Source organism: Coregonus lavaretus, assembly GCF_964263955.1.
Source record: "Coregonus lavaretus genome assembly, chromosome: 4".
NCBI lineage: Eukaryota > Metazoa > Chordata > Actinopteri > Salmoniformes > Salmonidae > Coregonus > Coregonus lavaretus.
In genome coordinates this window covers 5183610-5193385 of record NC_139991.1, presented here as the reverse complement: position 1 = coordinate 5193385, position 9776 = coordinate 5183610, and positions in this window count along the sequence as shown.

Below are 9776 nucleotides of genomic sequence, written 5' to 3'. Positions count from 1 at the left end.
TGCAAAGGTAACTGAACTAAATTACTATCGCCCCGTAGCACTCACGTCTGTCATCATGAAGTGCTTTACCTGTCAATCTAGTCACCCATTTCAATTTGCTTACCGCCCCAATACACTTCTGTAATTACAGACCGCAATTACTACCAGGTACATGTTGTTATTACACTGTAACTAGTTGTTACACTTAACTACAATACTTGTTACAGAGTATTTACACTGTAATAAGGACCGCTTAAAACAGGGGTGTCAAACTCATTTTAGCTCAGGGGCCACATGGAGGAAAATCTATTCCCAAGTGGGCCGGACCGGAAAAATCATGGTATATATAACTTAAAAACAACAACTTCAGATTGTTTTCTTTGTTTTAATACGATCAACATACAACATAAAGCTGGAGCCTGAGGACAGTGTGTCCAAAATAGTACAAGCACAACATCACTATTAATCATAAAACACGTCAAGTTTATTTGAAAATTCTATAGAAAAAGAACACACAAACACACACTGCCTCAGTGATTAACAGAACTGTTTCACAGATCACAGAACTATATCAGGGTGTCATTTCTCAGGCAGAAATGTAGATAAAAATAATGAAATCCTGTTCCCCAAACAAGTGCAAGAACCACAGAGTCAAGAATAGGTTAAATATACAAATAAAATAAAAACAATTAAAAACAATAGCACATCAACATAAAAACATATAAACATAAAGCTGGAGCCTGGGGACAGTGTCCAAAAGCACAACATCACTATTAATCATAAAACACCTCAAGTTATTTGAAAGTTCTGAGGACAAAGAACACACAAACACACAATGCCTCAGTGATTCACAGAAGTATATCACAGATCACAGAACTATATCAGGGTGTCATTTCTCAGGCAGAAATGTAGATAAAAATAATGAAATCCTGTTCCCCAAACAAGTGCAAGAACCACAGAGTCAAGAATAGGTTAAATATACAAATAAAATAAAATCAATTAAAAACAATAGCACATCAACATAAAAACATATAAACATAAATCTGAAAGCGTTGCTCAAACTCCCGTAACAGTCCCGTTATTTTATCTTTGAACCGCTTCATGTCTGCCACATGTTGGCATTTTTCAGACAGGGGAAGTGAGCTGCATCACCACCGGCAAGTTGCGTCCCACAATGACAGCTTCAACTTGAAAGAACGTACGCTGTCATAATACTGCGTGACAACTTTGTTGCGCCCTTGCAGCTGTTTGTTCAAGTTATTCAGGTGCTCTGTAACATCCACCAAAAATGCAAGGTCCTGCATCCATTCTGCGGAATGAAATTCTGACACTGGTTTGCCCTTTTCTTCCATGAACTGTTCAATTTCTTCTCGTAAATCAAAGAAACGCCTCAGCACAGCACCTCGGCTTAACCATCTTACCTCAGTGTGGTATGGCAGGCCATAGATGTGGTCTTTCTCTCTGAGAAGGCTGTCAAACTGACGGTGATTCAGGCTTCTGGATCGGATGAAATTAACAGTTTGGATGACCACCTTCATGACGTTATCCATCTTTAATGACTTGCAACACAAAGCCTCCTGGTGCAAAATACAGTGAAAAGTCAAAAAATCACGTCCTCCATTTGCAGATTGCACTTTCTCTATGAACTTTGTCACAACGCCTGCTTTTTTCCCGATCATTGAGGGCGCACCATCTGTAGCCAGGCTGACAGCGCGGGACCAGTCCACTCCGACCCTGTCCAGCGCGCCGACGAGTGCGGTAAAAATATCAGCTGCTGTCGTTGTATCTGTCATCGGCACCAACTCCACGAACTCCTCGGTGACGGTCAATGTGTCATCAACTCCGCGGATGAAAATGGCCAGTTGTGCAACATCTGTAATGTCCGTGCTTTCATCAATTGCAACCGAAAACGCAATAAATGACTTTACTTTTTGCTTCAACTGGCTGTCCAAATCCACTGAAAGATCGGAAATCCTGTCTGCAACTGTGTTTCTTGTCAGGCTGATATTTGCAAAAGCCTGCCGCTTTTCAGGGCACACAATCTCCGCTGCCTTCATCATGCATGTTTTTACAAATTCACCCTCACTAAATGGTTTTGAAGCCACTGCGATTTCATTAGCAATGAGGTAGCTAGCTTTCACTGCAGCGTCACTGATGTCTCGGCTGTGAGTAAACACAGACTGCTGTTTCTTCAGACCCGCCAACAGTTCATTCACCTTCTCTCATCTCCGCTGTCCTTGAAAGTTGTCATATTTGTCGGCATGAAGACTCACATAGTGGCGACGAAGGTTATATTCTTTCAGCACTGCAACATGCTCTGAACACACCAAACATACAGCTTTCCCATTCAATTCCGTGAATAAATAGAAGGATGACAATTTTTCTTGGAACACTCTGCACTCTGCGTCCACTTTTCTCTTTTTTGACAGAGACATATTGGGGCAATGAGGGTGCCAAAGCACATAATGTTAAAAGTAGAAGCCGTAATAAATATTGCGGGCAAAACAAAGTAGCTCATTGGCTGCACGTGCTTGACCTACTTGCTCTGCCCCGGTATAAACAGTTTGCTTGCTTAACACAATTGCTATTGCGCCATCCAGTGGACGCAATTGGAACAGCAGTTTATTTTATTGAAAAATTGCAGCGCATTTTTATACTTGACAAAATTATTATTCATTATTTTTTTATTTTTTTTATCATCTGGTCCGGACGTTTGACACCCCTGGCTTAAAAGGTAGTGTTACCAAATGGATGGTTTTGACCGCTTGGAACTTTTGGAAATAAAGCTTCTCCTCACGCCCGTGCCATTTTCCTCCTGAAATGATTACTAACTTTATCCTCATTATGTAAAAAATGAAATGATGATTGGAAAGTTGAATCCGCACCCTCCTGAATTTATTACAAATATATTACGATTATTGTTTTAGTTCATGGTTATTGTCCATAATTGTCTGTTACACCATTATTGTGCCAGCCCTACGCACAAATTCATGCTCAATGTTTGAGTAAAGCTGTGCCTCCAAGAAAACATCTGTGTAATGAGAAAACTTGACATCAATTTGCTCTTTTTCATCTTGTCATGTGCCTTGGAAAAGATATGATGATCATCATGTGATTCTTCTCTATAACAAGCTGAGACCCACATAACTTTTACATCTACAGTTCAGTGTGCTGCATCTGCTATTTTATGGCAGTGTGATATAATCTGAGCTGTTTAAATGTAGCCTATTTACATGATTACTACTGTATATGACACAGAATATTTTATGGGGAACCAATATTTTATTTATTTCCTTGGTGTAATCTGCCAAAAAGGATGTGACTCAGAGAGTTGTGATGATAACATAGGCTAGTTATGTCTGCTTTTGCCTATTTCAGCAGCCATCCATTGCACCACCTATAGCAAATACAAAAGCAGGACTTTATTATACTGAACAAAATTATAAACGCAACATGTAAAGTGTTGGTCCCATGTTTCATGAGCTGAAATAAAAGATCCTAGAAGTTTTACATAAGCACAAAAAAAGTATTTCTCTCAAATACGGTGCACAAATCTGTTTACGTCCCTGTTAGTGAGCATTTCTCCTTTGCCAAGATAATCCATCCACCTGACAGGTGTGGCATATCAAGAAGATGATTAAACAGCATGATCATTACACAGGTGCACCTTGTGCTGGGGACAATAAAAGGCCACTCTAAAATGTGCAGTTTTGTCACATAACACAATGCCACAGATGTCTCAAGTTTTGAGGGAGCATGCAATTGGCATGCTGACTGCAGGAATGTCCAACAGAGCTGTTGCCAGAGACTTGTTCATTTCTCTACCAAAAAACGTAGTTTTAGAGAATTTGGCCGTACATCAAAGTGGCCTCATAACCGCAGACCACTTGTAACCATGCCAGCCCAGGACCTCCACATTCGGCTTCTTAACCTCCTGGATCATCTGAAGAGGGGGAGGGAGAGTGCTGAGGAGAATTTCTGTCTGTAATAAAGCCCTTTTGTGGGGAAACCCATGGCGGCCCCCCTGCCCAGTATAGATAATTTTCTAATACAAATGTTGTGAAATGATAAAGGTAAAACATAGTAAACATGATTGATACTTTGTAATCCAGATGCATGCCTGAATAGTGAATATAGTAAATGCAGTGTGTAACTGTTCTTTAATGTGTGTATGTATATTATTTTTTAAGAAAGTGTCTGAGTCATGCCACCAATATAATAGGTTAAGAGACAGAGGCCCAACCTAGAGAAGCGCACGTAGCCCTTGTAAGGGATTTTGGAAAATGGTGGTGGTGTGGCACTGAAATATGTTAATAATGTGCATATAAGGGAGTAACTGTGTAGGTTGTATAAACATGACTATGCATTGATTCTGTGTAAAAGGAGAGCTCAGAGTCAGGGCAGGCAGTTGCTCCATGGACCAGCTTGGCTTTGTTGCGCTATAATAAAGAATATTCTGAATTCACAAGCTCCGTTTTTTTGAGAGATACTTTTGAGTTAAATATTTCTACCACACCAGTCATGTGAAATCCATAGATTAGGGCCTAATTTATTTATTTAAATTGACTGATTTCCTTCTATGAACTGTAACTCAGTAACATCTTTGAAATTGTTGCATGGTGTGTTTATATTTTTGTTTAGTATAGTTTATTACACCTACCTGTTTAGTGCACTAAAATGACAAATGGGCTCATTATGATCCTGTGCTATGAATGTAGCCCAAACCCCCTTGGCTTTTGATGACAGCTCAGCTCTTTTTCCAGTTTAAACATAATTAACATTTGCCCAAATGAAGTTGTCACGGTTTCGGCCGAGGCTGCCTCTCTCCCTTGCTCGGGCAGGCTTCGGCGTTCGTCGTCTCCGGAATACTAGCTGCCACCGTTGTATGTTTCTATGTTCGTTTGCTTTTGTCTGATTGTTGTACACCTGTTATCGTTTAGTGTAATTAGTGTCCTATAAGTTCTTGTTGTGTTTGTCTAGTGTTTGTGTGTGATTGTTTTACTGTCGTGCCGGTAGGCTGGATATTTACTGTTTGCTCGGTTGAGCTATTTTGCTCCTTAGTTTTGGAGTATTTTGTCGCACCTGTTTGTGCGCTTGTGTTTTCGCCTACGTGCGGTGCTTTTGCCTCAGGGCAGTTATTTCGTGTTTGTTTTGCTGTGCATCACTAAAGTCTGTTGGACTAACGTACTGCGTCCTGCGCCTGATTCCACCCACACCCACCTACATCTACCTTGACAGAATCACACACCCTACTCGATGGAATCAGCAGGAGCCGCAGCAGCACAGGCGACGTTGGAGGACAGGGTCCGTGAGCAGAATGACCAGATCCTGCGGATGGGGTCCGCACTGCAGGAGGTGATCACCACCATCCGAGGCTGGGAGACCCGAGGGACTCCTCCACCGCCATCCTCCCTGCCCGCACCATCGGCCACTCAGCCCATTCCCGCTCCGGAACCCAGAGGAGTTCGACTCTCGCTCCCGAGGGCCTACGATGGGACCGCGGCCGGGTGTCAGGGATTCCTTCTCCAGGTGGAGCTTTACCTGGCCACCGTGCACCCGGCGCCCTCGGGACACGAGAGTGTGTCCGCCCTGATCTCCTGTCTTTCCGGGAAGGCTTTGGAATGGGCCATCGCAGAGTGGAGGAGGATCGACGCGAACACCATCACCTACGACGAGTTCTCCCGCCGCTTCAGGGCGGTGTTTGACCATCCCCCGGAGGGGAAAGCGGCGGGGGAGTGTCTGGTCGGCCTCAGGCAGGGGAAGAGGAGTGCCCAGGAGTTCGCCTTGGAGTTCCGTACCCTAGCGGCGGATGCAGGGTGGAATGAGCGGGCTCTCATCGATCACTACAGATGTAGTCTACGCGAGGACGTCCGTAGGGAGCTGGCCTGTAGGGACACCAGCCTCTCGTTCGACCAGTTGGTCGACATGTCCATCAGGCTGGATACCCTGCTAGCTACCCGCGGACGTTCCGAGGGGGGTCCGTCCATTTCACCCTCCAGCGCCTCCGAGCCGTGCCCCATGGAGCTCGGGGGCGCTGGAGCTAGAGAGAGGAGGGGTCGGCTTACGAGGGGGTCCATCTCCTGCACCAACTGTGGTCGGGGAGGACACACTGCGGCTAGGTGCTGGGGATGGCCTCCTTGGGGAGAGGACGACAGGTCCCGCACTGGGGAGTCCTTCCAGGTGAGTAGGCGCCCCACTCACCCAGAGCTCTCTGTTGCACATTTCTGTATATCTGTGCGTTTTCCACAGGTAGCACCTCATTCCCAGCATAAGGCGCTGGTAGATTCAGGCGCGGCTGGGAATTTTGTTGATAAGAAGTTTTGTTTAGCCTTAGGGATTCCCCTTCTCCCTGTTGACGTTCCCTTCCCCGTTCATGCCCTAGATAGCCGTCCGTTTGGTGCGGGCTTGATCAGGGAGGTCACTGCGCCACTTAGGATGTGTGCGCAGGGGGGTCATCAGGAGATGATCCAGCTATTTCTGATCGACTCGCCTGCGTATCCGGTGGTGCTGGGCATGCCCTGGTTGAGTACCCATAACCCATCTATTTCGTGGCAGGAGAGGGCTCTGATGGAGTGGTCTGCCCAGTGTGTGGGTCGATGTTTAGGCGTTTCCATAGGGGCTACCTCGGTGGAGAGTCCAAACCAGGTGCCCGCATTGCACGTTCCCCCTGAGTATGGGGATTTGGCTATTGTGTTCAGTAAGTCGAGGGCGACGCAGTTGCCTCCCCATAGGCAGGGAGATTGTGCGATAGACCTCCAGGCAGGAGCTGCGCTCCCACGGAGCCATGTGTATCCTCTGTCTCAGGAGGAGAAGAGAGCTATGGAGACGTACATAGACAAATCTCTGAGACAAGGATACATACGGCCTTCCACTTCCCCTGCGTCCTCGAGTTTCTTTTTTGTGAAGAAGAAGGATGGAGGATTACGCCCGTGCATTGATTACCGTGGTCTCAATCAGATCACGGTGAAGTACAGTTATCCACTCCCGCTGATTGCGACCATGACGGAGTCATTGCACGGGGCGCGTTTCTTCACTAAATTAGATCTCAGGAGCGCGTACAACTTGGTGCGCATTAGGGGGGGCGATGAATGGAAGACAGCCTTTAGTACCACCTCGGGCCATTACGAGTATCTTGTCATGCCATACGGGTTGATGAACGCTCCTTCAGTTTTCCAATCATTCGTGGATGAGATCTTCAGGGACATGCAGGGGCAGGGGGTGGTCGTGTACATCGATGACATTCTCGTGTACTCACCTACCCGAGTCGAGCATGTGGCCCTGGTGCGCCGAGTGTTGCGGAGACTGTTGGAGCACGACCTGTATGTCAAGGCAGAGAAGTGTCTGTTCTTCCAGGAGTCGGTCTCCTTTTTGGGTTATCAGTTGTCTGCGTCAGGGGTGAAGATGGAGGTAGACCGGGTGTCAGCCGTGCGTAATTGGCAAACGCCAACTACTGTGAAGGAGGTGCAGCAGTTTTTGGGGTTTGCGAATTATTACCGGAGGTTTATCCGGGGTTTTGGACAGGTGGCAGCTCCCATAACATCTCTTTTGAAGGGGGGTCCGGTGCGTCTGCAGTGGTCAGCCGAGGCGGACAGGGCGTTTGGGAGGCTGAAGGACCTGTTTACCTCGGCTCCGGTGCTGGCACATCCGGATCCCTCTTTGCCATTTCAGGTAGAGGTGGACGCGTCAGAGGCCGGTATAGGAGCCGTGCTGTCGCAACGGTCCGGCGCGCCACCTAAGCTCCGCCCCTGTGCCTTTTATTCCAAGAAGCTCAGTCCGGCGGAGCGAAACTATGACGTGGGGGACAGGGAGTTGTTAGCCGTGGTACAGGCCCTAAAGGTGTGGAGGCACTGGCTTGAGGGGGCTCAACACCCTTTCCTCATTTTGACGGACCACCGTAACCTGGAGTACATCCGGGCAGCGAGGAGGCTGAACCCTCGCCAGGCGAGGTGGAATATGTTTTTGACCCGTTTCACATTTAAGATCACGTACATCCCTGGGTCACAGAACGGTAAGGCAGACGCACTGTCTCGGCGGTATGACACGGAGGAGAGGTCCGTGGAGCCCACTCCCATACTGCCGGAGTCTTGTCTGGTGGCACCGGTAGTGTGGGAGGTCGATGCTGAACTCGAGCGGGCGTTACGCACCGACCCTAGTCCACCTCAATGCCCGGAGGGTCGGAAGTACGTTCCGCTCGAGGTTCGGGATCGTTTGATCTATTGGGCTCACACGTCACCCTCCTTTGGACACCCTGGTATCGGCCGGACAGTGCACTGTCTTAGTACCAAGTACTGGTGGCCCACGTTGGCGAGGGATGTGAGGGTTTATGTTTCCTCCTGCTCGGTGTGCGCCCAGTGTAAGGCGCCTAGACATCTGCCTAGGGGTAAGTTACTACCCCTGCCCGTTCCACAACGACCATGGTCTCACCTCTCGGTGGATTTCCTCACTGACCTTCCTCCTTCACAGGGGAATACCACTATACTGGTCGTTGTGGACCGGTTTTCTAAGGCCTGTCGTTTGCTCCCTATGCCGGGCCTTCCTACTGCCCTGCAAACCGCCGAAGCACTATTCACCCATGTGTTCCGGCACTACGGGGTACCCGAGAATATTGTGTCTGATCGAGGTCCCCAATTTACCTCCAGAGTCTGGAGAGCTTTTATGGAGCGGTTGGGGGTCTCGGTGAGCCTCACCTCGGGTTACCACCCGGAGAGTAATGGGCAGGTGGAACGCGTGAACCAGGATGTGGGTAGGTTTCTTAGAACATACTGCCAGGACCGGCCGGAGGAGTGGGCAAGGTACGTTCCCTGGGCCGAGATGGCCCAGAATTCCCTACGCCATTCCTCCACTAACCTAACCCCTTTTCAATGTGTGTTAGGTTACCAGCCGGTTCTGGCACCTTGGCAGCAGAGCCAGATCGAGGCTCCTGCGGTGGATGAGTGGGCGCGGCGCTCGGAGGAGACATGGAACGCTGCACACGTCCACCTGCAGCGGGCCCTCCGACGTCATAAGGCGAGCGCCGATCTCCACCGCAGTGAGGGACCGGTGTACGCACCTGGTGATCGAGTCTGGCTCTCTACCAGAAACCTGCCCCTCCGCCTGCCCTGTCGGAAACTGGGTCGGCGGTTTGTAGGGCCATTTAAAGTCCTGAGAAGGTTGAACGAGGTGTGTTACAAATTACAACTACCTGTTGAGTATAAGAGTATTAACCCCTCGTTCCATGTGTCTCTTCTCAGGCCGGTGGTAGCTGGCCCACTCCAAGAAAGTGAGATCAGGGAGACTCCTCCGCCCCCATTGGACATCGAGGGGGCACCGGCGTACTCCGTACAGTCCATCTTGGATTCGAGACGTCGGAAGGGGGGTCTCCAATATCTAGCGGTGCTGGGTGCCGAGGAGAGACATTTTGGACCCGTCTCTCCTGACGGAATTCCATCGTGGGCACCCGACGCACCCTGCTCCGCGTCCTCCTGGTCGTCCCCGAGGCCGGAGTCGGCGCACGTCTGGAGCCGCGCGTCAAGGGGGGGGTACTGTCACGGTTTCGGCTGAGGCTGCCTCTCTCCCTTGCTCGGGCAGGCTTCGGCGTTCGTCGTCTCCGGAATACTAGCTGCCACCGTTGTATGTTTCTATGTTCGTTTGCTTTTGTCTGATTGTTGTACACCTGTTATCGTTTAGTGTAATTAGTGTCCTATAAGTTCTCGTTGTGTTTGTCTAGTGTTTGTTTTACTGTCGTGCCGGTAGGCTGGATATTTACTGTTTGCTCGGTTGAGCTATTTTGCTCCTTAGTTTTGGAGTATTTTGTCGCA